This window comes from Talpa occidentalis, unplaced genomic scaffold, assembly GCF_014898055.3.
Source record: "Talpa occidentalis isolate TD23 unplaced genomic scaffold, MPIMG_talOcc4v2.1 talOcc4.3, whole genome shotgun sequence".
NCBI lineage: Eukaryota > Metazoa > Chordata > Mammalia > Eulipotyphla > Talpidae > Talpa > Talpa occidentalis.
In genome coordinates, this window is record NW_023603184.1 from 65,155,259 (window position 1) to 65,165,293 (window position 10,035).

Sequence of the window (10,035 nt, forward strand, 5' to 3'; positions counted from 1 at the left end):
ATCAGGGTGGCAGTGAAGTTGGCTTCCCCAGAGGCTTCTCCCCTCCGTAGCAGATATCATCTTCCCCTGTTTCTTCACATGGCCTTACCTCTACATGTGTCTGTCCTAATTTCCTTTTCTTATAAGGACATATTGGGTTAAGGCACACCCCAATGGCCACATTTTACCTTCATTAGCGATTTAAAGGCTCTCTTCAAATAGAGTTACGTCCTGAAATACATGGAATTTCATGGGGACACAATTCAGCCCATAGCAGAGGTCATTCCTTCCCTCCCGACGAGAAATTGTCCACAGGAAAAACACACACTGATTTCCAGTCTACAGAAGAGAAAGAGGGGAAGATGAAGGAGACAGAAAAGGAGAACAAAGAAAAAAAAAGGAGGAGGAGGAAGAGAAAAGGGATGAAGAAGAGGAGCAGGGGCCTCCCTGGTGGCGCAGGGGTTAAGCACTGCACTATGACGCTGTCACCCAGCCTCTGTAGCGTGAGTTCAATCCCCAGCCAGGGAGCTACCCACATGGTTCAGCAGACCTCTCCCTTCTCCCTGCTGCTCCCCTCAGCAGTGTATTTCAGTTGATTTGCCTGTTCTGCTCCCCACTCTATCTCTGGTGAATCCTCTCACCCCCCCCACACCTTTGGCCTGTACCCCAGTTCTTGTATACATAAATAAATAAATCTTTTTAAAAAAAAAAAAGAAGAGGAGGAGCAGAGGGAGCTTAAATACCTCCTTCTGGTAAAGCTGCAAGAGCCCAGAGGAGAGAAAGGTCACGCAGCACCCCCTGCACAGTCATTTGGTGGGGCAGGGTAGTCACCCAGCCTGGGGATGTACCTGCCTGGATGTCAGGACCAAATCAGCAGGTGACAACAGACACAAGCAGCAAGGAGAGCCTTCTCAAGCCACTTCTCGGCAGTGACTGACTAATGCCGGCTTGAAACTGCTCTGCAGGCAGACTTGCTGTGTGCAGAAGGATTGGTGGGCTAAATGAAACCCAGCGCAGCAGAGTTTGCTTACAGAGCGAGTCGTATAAGAGATTCATAATTAATTGTGTAGGTTTAAATGCTTATGAAAGTTTATTTATCATCTTAACCAGACTCTCTGCATTAAGTTCATCTTAAACAGAATCCTAATTTAGAGAACGCGACAAGATATGAGTGGTAGCTAATATATTGACATCTGGGTGAATTCTACTCTTCACCTGGGCTTTTACGGCCCCTACTTATTGTGCAAAGAAAAGGGGGTATAGAGAGCCGTGCAAGTGTAAAATATAATGATGATTTACTGCTGGGGATTAATGCATGTATTGCTGCCATTTGTTTTTAGATACTTTTATGGGCTGTGAGATACCCTGACTCTTTCAACCGGCTGGCTGGCTCGCGAAGACAGGGGTAGCCAGTGGAATATGTTCAGAACAAGTCTGTGGGAGTGTCTACTATTGAATCACCCTCAGGCATTGCAAGCAAAGCACAGGCTTGGGCCAAAGCAAAGCAGATCAAATAACTATTTTTGAAAGCATTTGATTTTCAAACTTTTCACCAAAAAAGAATCCCAATGGCCATCAAGGAGAAACAGGAATTTATTGGATCTTCTGTTACTTTGCAGTTTAGCTTGGGGATGGGGTATTTTCATCATCTTGAAGGATAATCCTTAAACCAGGTGGGGAGTTAGAGGGATATAGTACATCTGATGACATGAATCTGAGTGGATGTTTCCAGGAAATCAGACCTTCTATATTCCATCATGCAAAACACTCAGAAGGAGGAATGTGTAGGGATTTCTTCCAGGGTCCCAACGATTCACTCCCTTTGAGTCACAAAGGGCAACCTCCTCCTGGCACTGCTTCAAAGTACTTTGTCCAACTGCAGACACAAAGTGAGGATGAAGCGATTTTTATAGTTATTGTCATCATTAATCCTTTCATTAAGGTCTCCTTTATTCATGTCAACACCCTGCCCCTTTCTCCCCTCCCTCTCTTCTAAATCTCATTCGTTGGGCTGGTTTCTCCAAGCTCTCCCAGCTCAAATTTTAATTAAAGTGAGTCACAAGCCTTGAATCACTAATGAGCTCCTCTTCCAGATGCCATTGGAAATCAGAGTGGCTGCACGCTCTGTGGTGGTGTTCATTAGCATGGTATTATTTTTGGAATACAGACGACCCCTATTTGGAGACGTTTCGTTTTCGGTTGGTATTCAGTTGTGAAACTGCCCCTTTCTCATATTTTGCATAGACAGAAGCAGCAATGTCATTGAAGATATCGAAATGAAACAAGAAAAAAGATGTAAGGGAGGTGCCTACCTCACCAGGAGAGAGGATTACCATTCATCCTGCATCATTAGAAGTGGGGGATGGAGGGGTGCTAATAACAATTGGGAGATTTTCAGATTACTGAACACTCTCCTTCTGGGTATCAAGACCTCTTATTTTTTTAAGAGGGAATGTAGGCCAGAGGTGTGGGGGGTGAGAGGATTCACCAGACAGAGTGGGGAGCAGAACAGGCAGATCTACTGAAATACACTGCTGAGGGGAGCAGCAGGAGATTGAGGAGAGGTCTCCTGTGCCCTGTGGATTAGCTGGGGATCGAACTCGTGCTGCAGTGGCTGCTGACAGCTTCATGGTACTGAGACTTAACCCCTTGCGCCACCAGGAAGTCCCAAGACCACTTTTATTTTACACAGTTAATGAACATTTCCTAAAATCAGCCTCTTCTTAAACAGAAGTCAGTGTTTTCTGGTATATGTGCTGCCGAAGCAAACACAAAGTCAGTGTTTTCTGGGACCCGTCATGATGATGAGTGGTCAGCCAAGGTTCGGTCCAGGGCATCCTGCAGTCCACACTAGGGGATCACTGCTTAGAAAGTTCAGATTTCCATCAGCCAGACTGGCAGAAGGTGTGGAGGAGCGGGTATTCACCAGGAGAGCTGGTGCTGTGTTTGTTCCACATCCTGTTGTAGAATGTGAGAGATGGTAAGAACCTCAGCAATCATCTACTCCAGCGGCAATTTGGTAGATGAGGAGAGGCAGCAACATGTTTCCTCAAGGTCCCAGTGGAGGGAAGGCTGAGGTGGGCGCTGAGCCAGTTCTAATGAGCTTGTGCTTTTCCTGATCCAGAGAATTTTCCTGATTCTCTGCACCTGCATGTCCCACCAGGCAGTCTCAAGACCAGCCCTTTCTTCTGAAAAGGCATGTGGAAATGGATCCTAACCTGCAAGTCATGCGAAGAGACAGGTGACAGTCTATATGACCTTGACCAGTTGTCTACCGTTACCGGAAGAGAATCATTCTTGGGTCTTTGGACTGAATATGTTTCCTCCAGTTCCTCTCCACACAATCACCCCTAGGATTATTTGTTAACACATTATATCTTTGTTATTCATTTAGTCTTTTAATCCAAGTTCATTTTAAATGTTGTAATTTTTGTATTATAAATGGTGAAGCAAGTACAAATAAGAACAAATAGAGTAATGGATGCCCCTATAGCATCACCTACTTACAGCCAACTTTTCACCTTTCTCCCAACCCAGCTCCTAGCTCAACGCAGACATCATTTCACTTCATCTGGAAATATTTCAGTATGCATCTCTAAAACTCTACTGGCAGGGCCTCCCCGGTGTCGCGGCGGTTGAGCGCTGGGTTGCGAAACTGCCCGCAGCCTCTGCAGAGCCGGTTCGATCCCCGGCTGCTCCCCAGCCACAGGAGGAGGGTCCCACATGGTGCGCAGACCTCTCCTGCCGCCCGCTGCTCCCCTCAGCAGGGTACTTCGGTCCTTCTGCCTGCTCTGCTCCCCGCTCTGGCTCTGGTGAATTCTCTCACCCTCCCGCGCTTCTGACTGTACCCAGTGCTTGTATAAATAAATAAATCTTAAAAAAAAAAAAGAACAGATGAATTTGAGGTAAAATAAATAAAAAAAATAAATAAATAAAATAAAGTAAAACATACTAATCCTTCTGCATTCTTTTCATTTGTTCTCTTCCTTTTTCTACTGTTTTGAGCTGGTCATCAATCTTTTACATTTTTGTCAATAGAGATATGTAATTGCGTAAATTTCCTTTTGATGACCACTTTATTCTATAAAATCAAATATATATCATTTTTCATTACCATTCTTCTGAAGAAATTCTGTAATTGCATTTTGTGTATCTCCTTTGACTCAAAAATTATTTAAGGAGGTCTGTCTGATCCCAGCCTGCCACCCACCAGCCACGAGCTCAGTGCAGTTCAAAAAGGGACTCTCATCTGGTCTTTCACTTATGAGGTTAACTTCTATCCAAATATGACCCTGGAAAGGAGGCAGAACTCTGCAGCTGGACTGAGGAACTCACAGGCCTCTCTATTGGTCCCAACTTATAGAAAATTCTAAAGGGTGGAATTATCTTATGCACATTCATGAATAAGCTGCAGCCAGGCTCAGTCCTCAAGATCAACTGCTCCATGCAGAATTGACACCAGCTAGAAACCCTCTCCAACTTCATGAAGGCCAAGATTAGCTACAACATCAATCCAATGGACCTCTTCGAGGTCAAGACCTATTTGAGAATGGGAATGTGACACAGGTGCAGGTATCTCTTCTCACCCTTGCAGGGAGACCAAGACAAAGCGGCTGTAGAGTGGCATGGATATTGGTGTCAAATATTCAGAGAAGCAGGAGCAGAACTTTGCTGGCACCACCATGAAAGCAAGCCAGTGTGTCACCAGGCACTAGCTAGTGTGTCAGCTGTCAGACATGGCAGTTTATGACACAAGAAGACACATGGCATCTGTCATGTGTCAACATACCTTGTCACCCATGGACCACGCAACCATCAGTCTTCACATAGAGACCAACAAGAATGCCAGCCAGGTGGGCAAGACAGCTTGTGGGACCCATTGGCACATGTATGACAACAAACTGAGGACAGAGAAATGTGACAACTCCTATATGTCCCTGCAAATGGGTTACATACAAAGCACCTATCAGAGTGGCCAGGTCTTTGGCCTGAGCCTGCATGTATATGACCCCAAATACAAGGCCCAGTGGCCAATGGGGCAGAAACCTCTGAGTCCCAGAGTATCCCTCCTACTACCAGGAAGAGGTAAGCTACTTAGGCATCCTTGTGGGTGTAGAGGTGTTTGTTTCCCCACATCATCATCCCATCTGAGTTTTCAGGTTTTTCTGGGGTTTCCCTTGTTTCACTCATATCCTAGAGCTGCTAGCCAGAGATCTGTAGGCAGTGCATTGAGCTTCCTGCCAGGGCAGCAAATTTCTCAGCAGGCTCTAGGCAGAGGTATAAAGAGATGAGTAAGAAACCTGGGTCTTAAATTATTTCCTATTGCTTTTCCCACTCTTGCCTTTATACTCTGCTAATCAGTTTGTAGTTTCTGTACCCATAGAATTCTCACAGTTTTAATGAATGAACAATCATTTTTTTTTTTTCCATTTTCAGGAGAGTAGGGTGTGGATGGTGGAGGAGGTACCAAGAAGAAAAGTGGGATAAGGCCCAGCCACAGTCCTCAAGTATCTTAGGTGTCTTGAGAATGAATTTCCCTATTTCCTCCCCCATCCCACACACAGAGCCAACCCTGGTTCTTCCTAGGGACCCAGTGGAAAACTGAGGCCCAGATGGGACAGTGGAGTTCTGGGCAGTTGAGACAAAACCAGACCAAAGTATGAGTTGTCAATGAGAGAAACACACTGATTACCAGATGCAGACTTGCCCAGGGGTTCGTTAGCTACAGCATTCAAAAGTAAAGAGAAGACATGAAGATCACATATTACCAGGAGTAGATGTAATAATATGATTATCCTGAGGTAATGCATGGAAAGAAAAGTTTGAAATATTTACAGCAAAAAGAAACACACACACAGAGAGAACTTAACAAAACAGGTGCAGGACCTGTACAAAGAAAACTATAAGACGTTGTTAAGAGAAGAATTAGAAGGCACACACACACAGGGCCTCCCCGGTGGCGCAGCGGTTGAGTGCTGGGTTGTGAGGCTGCCGGCGACCGCTGCGGCGCCGGTTCGATCCCCGGCTGGTCCCCGGCCACCGGAGGAGGGTCCCACATGGCGCGCAGACCTCTCCTGCCGCCCACTGCTCCCCTCAGCAGTGTACTTCGGTCCTTCTGCCTGCTCTGCTCCCTGCTCTGGCTCTGGTGAATTCTCTCACCCTCTCGCGCTTCTGACTGTACCCAGTGCATGTATAAACAAAACAAACAAACAAACAAACAAACAAATAAATAAATAAATAAATAAAAACATGCCTCTATTAAAAAAAAAAAAGAAGAAGAAGGCACACACACAAAATGGAAAGCTATTTCCTGTTCATGGATTGGAAGAATTAACATAGGCAAAAGGTTAACATAGGCATTAACAAAGAATTAACATAGACAAAAGACTACAGGGACTCCCACCTGGAGGCTCTCCAGGGGACCAGCCCAAACCATCTCATGAGATAACATGAAATACCATATATGGACCAGTGGCAATAAAATCTTTTTACAAAAAAAAAAACTAAATTAAGAACAAGCTTTTTTTTTCTTTTTAAAATTTCAGGTGTAAAGGCCTTTGATTCATTATAAATTTCTAGTTGTAGAGCACTATGATCAAAGAATGTTATTTTTATATAATTTCTGTTTCTTGGAGTAGATTGAAGTTTTCTTTGAGACCCAAGACAGTCGTTACTATGGTGAAGATGACACATGTACTCTTTAAAATTAGGCTTCAGATTTTGACATAGAGCTTGAAATTTAGCATATTGAATATGATTTTGTGTTTATCTGATCTTTCTTCTATCGAGACTGACATATTAAAGTCCTCTATTCTTTCTACCTCCAGAAGTTTCTACTTCATAAACACTGTTGATGTGTGTTTGGGTATGTAGCTATGTCAACTATAGACTTCAGCATAATAAAGAGGCTGTAAGTGCTTCTTTCCATGTCTTGTGGTAGGAGATCTTCTGTTAATATCTAATAGCAATTCTTCATTTTATTTGTAGTCATCCATTAAATCATTGTCCAAACTTTTATTTTTAATCTTTCCGAATCTCTTTGTTTTAAATGTATCTCTTTTAGAAAGCATGGTATTGAATTTTACTGTTAGCCAATCTGAAATCATAGCAGTCATAGATTTAACTTCACCTGTGTTCCACTGAATGCTTGAGTTTTTGTGAAGGGTTTTTCACTCTGAGGTCTTTTTTGTTTTTTCTTGCTAGTATTTCTTTTTGTTTTAGGAAGGTTTGTATTTTTGTTTTGAAGGTTGCTATATTTGACTAATATCTTCAGATCATACTGTTAGTTTCCTGTCTTATTTAAAAAATCACTTCTTGTCTGTTGGTTACCTCCTATAAACAATATCACACTTGACAAGTTCGATCGTTACCCCTAATCCTCTCTCCCACAGCATTGATCTGAAGGATAGTGGTAGCTTGGTATTCTCAGTTAATAGGTCTAAAACAATTAGCAAGATTATTTGATTTTCACTAGTTGCCCCCTTCCCTCCTTTAGCAGGCGTACTGCATGTGCACTGTCTGAGCACCCCGCCATTACACCCTGCACTGTCTCCCACATGAGCACCCTTGTGCAGACCCGCCGCAAATATATATTCAATGCTTACTTAGATGCCATTCTAGTCAGCCAACTATTCTGGTTGCTTGAATTTGTTTTCTGAAATATTCCTAAGACATGAGCCAAGAGAACTCTTCCCACAGGGCAAAGCAATCAGGCCTTGTCAAATGTCAATTTCGCTGAACATAGAACTCCATGACGTGGAGTTCTCCTTATGGCTGGTGTTGCCTCTTTGTCTCTATTTCCAGGGGAACTTTTTCCCTTTCAAATCTAGTTATTTTACTAGACTCTGTCTCACTGTTGGCATTTTGGCTCAGTTTTCCCAGATACATGCTGTGTTTCCAATCTTTGTTTTCTTAACTTCATGAATGTTTTTGACTCAGATTATTGTCTCCACTCTGCTCCTTTGCTTCAGTCTTCTTTGTGAAATTCTTTTACACATAGGGAGGCTCTTCTTCACATACATTCTCTACCACTGTTTAAAAATACTCTGTTTCTTCTTGGTATTTAAATTTCTCTACTTTCCATCTTCTGCCTGTCTTAAGGCACTACCCATTGTCATTTGTCACGCGTTTTAGCTCAATTTTCATTTAGATTTTTTTCTTTTATCTCTAGTTATTTTCATCTCTAATTATTTTCTGAACGCTAACCTCTCTTTTCCAATTGTCCTTCTTTCTAGTGACCTCACCTCTGAACTTCACTAATTCATTTCTATATGGTCCCTTTTATGATTTAAAAAGTTATGTTAGCTCATTGGGAATATTAGGGTACAGTTCCCAGAGACCTGAGTCAACTGTTTCCAGTCTGCTTTCATCATTTGTCTAAGACAAGGACATTATTTTATTCCTTTTTTTCTCTTTGTATAATGTCTTTGTTTGGATTCTTTGGCAATTCTTTCCTGTTGCTCATTTTTAAGGGAAATTACATTTCTTGTACTTTTCGGGGTGTGAACCGGCCAACTCTTCACAGTTCTAGCTTCCTTCTTGCGTTGTTTTTTAGGAAGCAATTAAACACACAGTTTCTACTTTCTGATATCTACCTCCTCTACTTCCTTCCCCCGGGTCTTGGCTTTGCTTTGTCTCTGCTGTCCCTGTCTTGCTCAATTAGAAAGCCTCCCTCAGCAGTTTTTCCTCAGGCTACAGCTTTTTCCTGGAAGCCCTATTTTATTTGGTTTTCATGAGTTCTCAGGCCCCACACTACTCCAGTTCTTTCAAACATACTGTAGTCTCTTTGTGCTCACCCAGGAATTGAATTCTGCAGAAGTCCTCTTGAGTTTCAGCTACTCTGCTCAGACAGGCCCTTTGTATTTTCTAGTAAGTAACTGTGGTGACGTGAGCGTTCTCACCCTATGTTCATAGGGCCCTTTTCTTCTACATAGATGTTGATTTAACAGGTCTTGTAACTGTCAGTGACTTAATCTCCACCCACTCACATTTTGGGAACTGTGAGCTTATTTTTTCACTCAGTATTGTTGTGGATGTGGCACATGGTTTTTAGTTTACTATCCTGCTTGTTAAATATGCCTTATATGTTAAATAGGCTTTTAAGGGCCTGGTGGCACAAGGGGTTAAGACAAAACCTATGACACTGTCTGTAGCCACTGCAGCTATTGTTATAGAGCAGCCCCGATATTGAACGGGTTTTTGGCTGTGGGTCTTTACCCGCGCGCTTAAAAGGGACTTATGAATACTCCACTATAGGCACATACAAAAGGTTAATAAAAGGTTTATTTATACGGGAAAAGGAAATAAGGGAAATGTACAACTTAGGGCACGGGTGAAGCTTGCAAAGCACATTGGGTGCCAAGCTGTTATAGAGCAGCCCCAATATTGAATGGGTTTTTGGCTGTGGGTCTATACCCGCACGCTTAAAAGGGACTTATGAGTACTCCACTACAGGCACATACAAAAGGTTAATAAAAGGTTTATTTATAAGGGAAAAGGAAATAAGGAAAATGTACAACTTAGGGAGAAAATAGGGAAATAAAGTCTTTAATGCGTCCTACCCATTCCGACGACTTGGAAACCCAAAGTCACTCTCAGAGCTGGCCGAACACTGTGAGCTGGCGGAGAGCCAAAATGGGGATCCCCCAAAGCCCACGTGTCTGTCTTTTATATCAACTTGGCTGCTTAACCTCACCCTCAGGTCCCAGTGTCTTTGGCTTTGGCCTGGGGTGGGGGTCGAGTCCACAAAGTCTGTATGGAATTAGCTTTAGGACATCCTTTTCCCCCTAACACTATGAGTTCGAGCCCCAGCCAGGGAGCTACCCACATGGTGCAGCAGACCTCTCCTGACTCGCCCACTGCTCCACTCAGCAGTGTGTTTCAGTCAATCTGCCTGTTCTGTTCCCCACTCTGTCTCTGGTGACTCTTCTCACCCTCCACATCTCTGGCCTGTATCCCAGTTCTTGTATGCATAGATAAATCTTAAAAAAAAAAAGAAAGAAAGAAGAAAGAAAGAAAGAAAGAAAGAAAGAAAGAAAGAAAGAAAGAAAGAAAGAA

General features: G+C 43.1%; 1 pseudogene; it reads left to right on the forward strand.

The window, feature by feature from the left end:
• The first annotated feature begins 2,777 nt into the window (after nucleotides 1-2,777).
• On the forward strand, nucleotides 2,778-5,199 carry LOC119255096 (calponin-2-like; annotated as a pseudogene).
• Nucleotides 5,200-10,035: the final 4,836 nt, after the last annotated feature.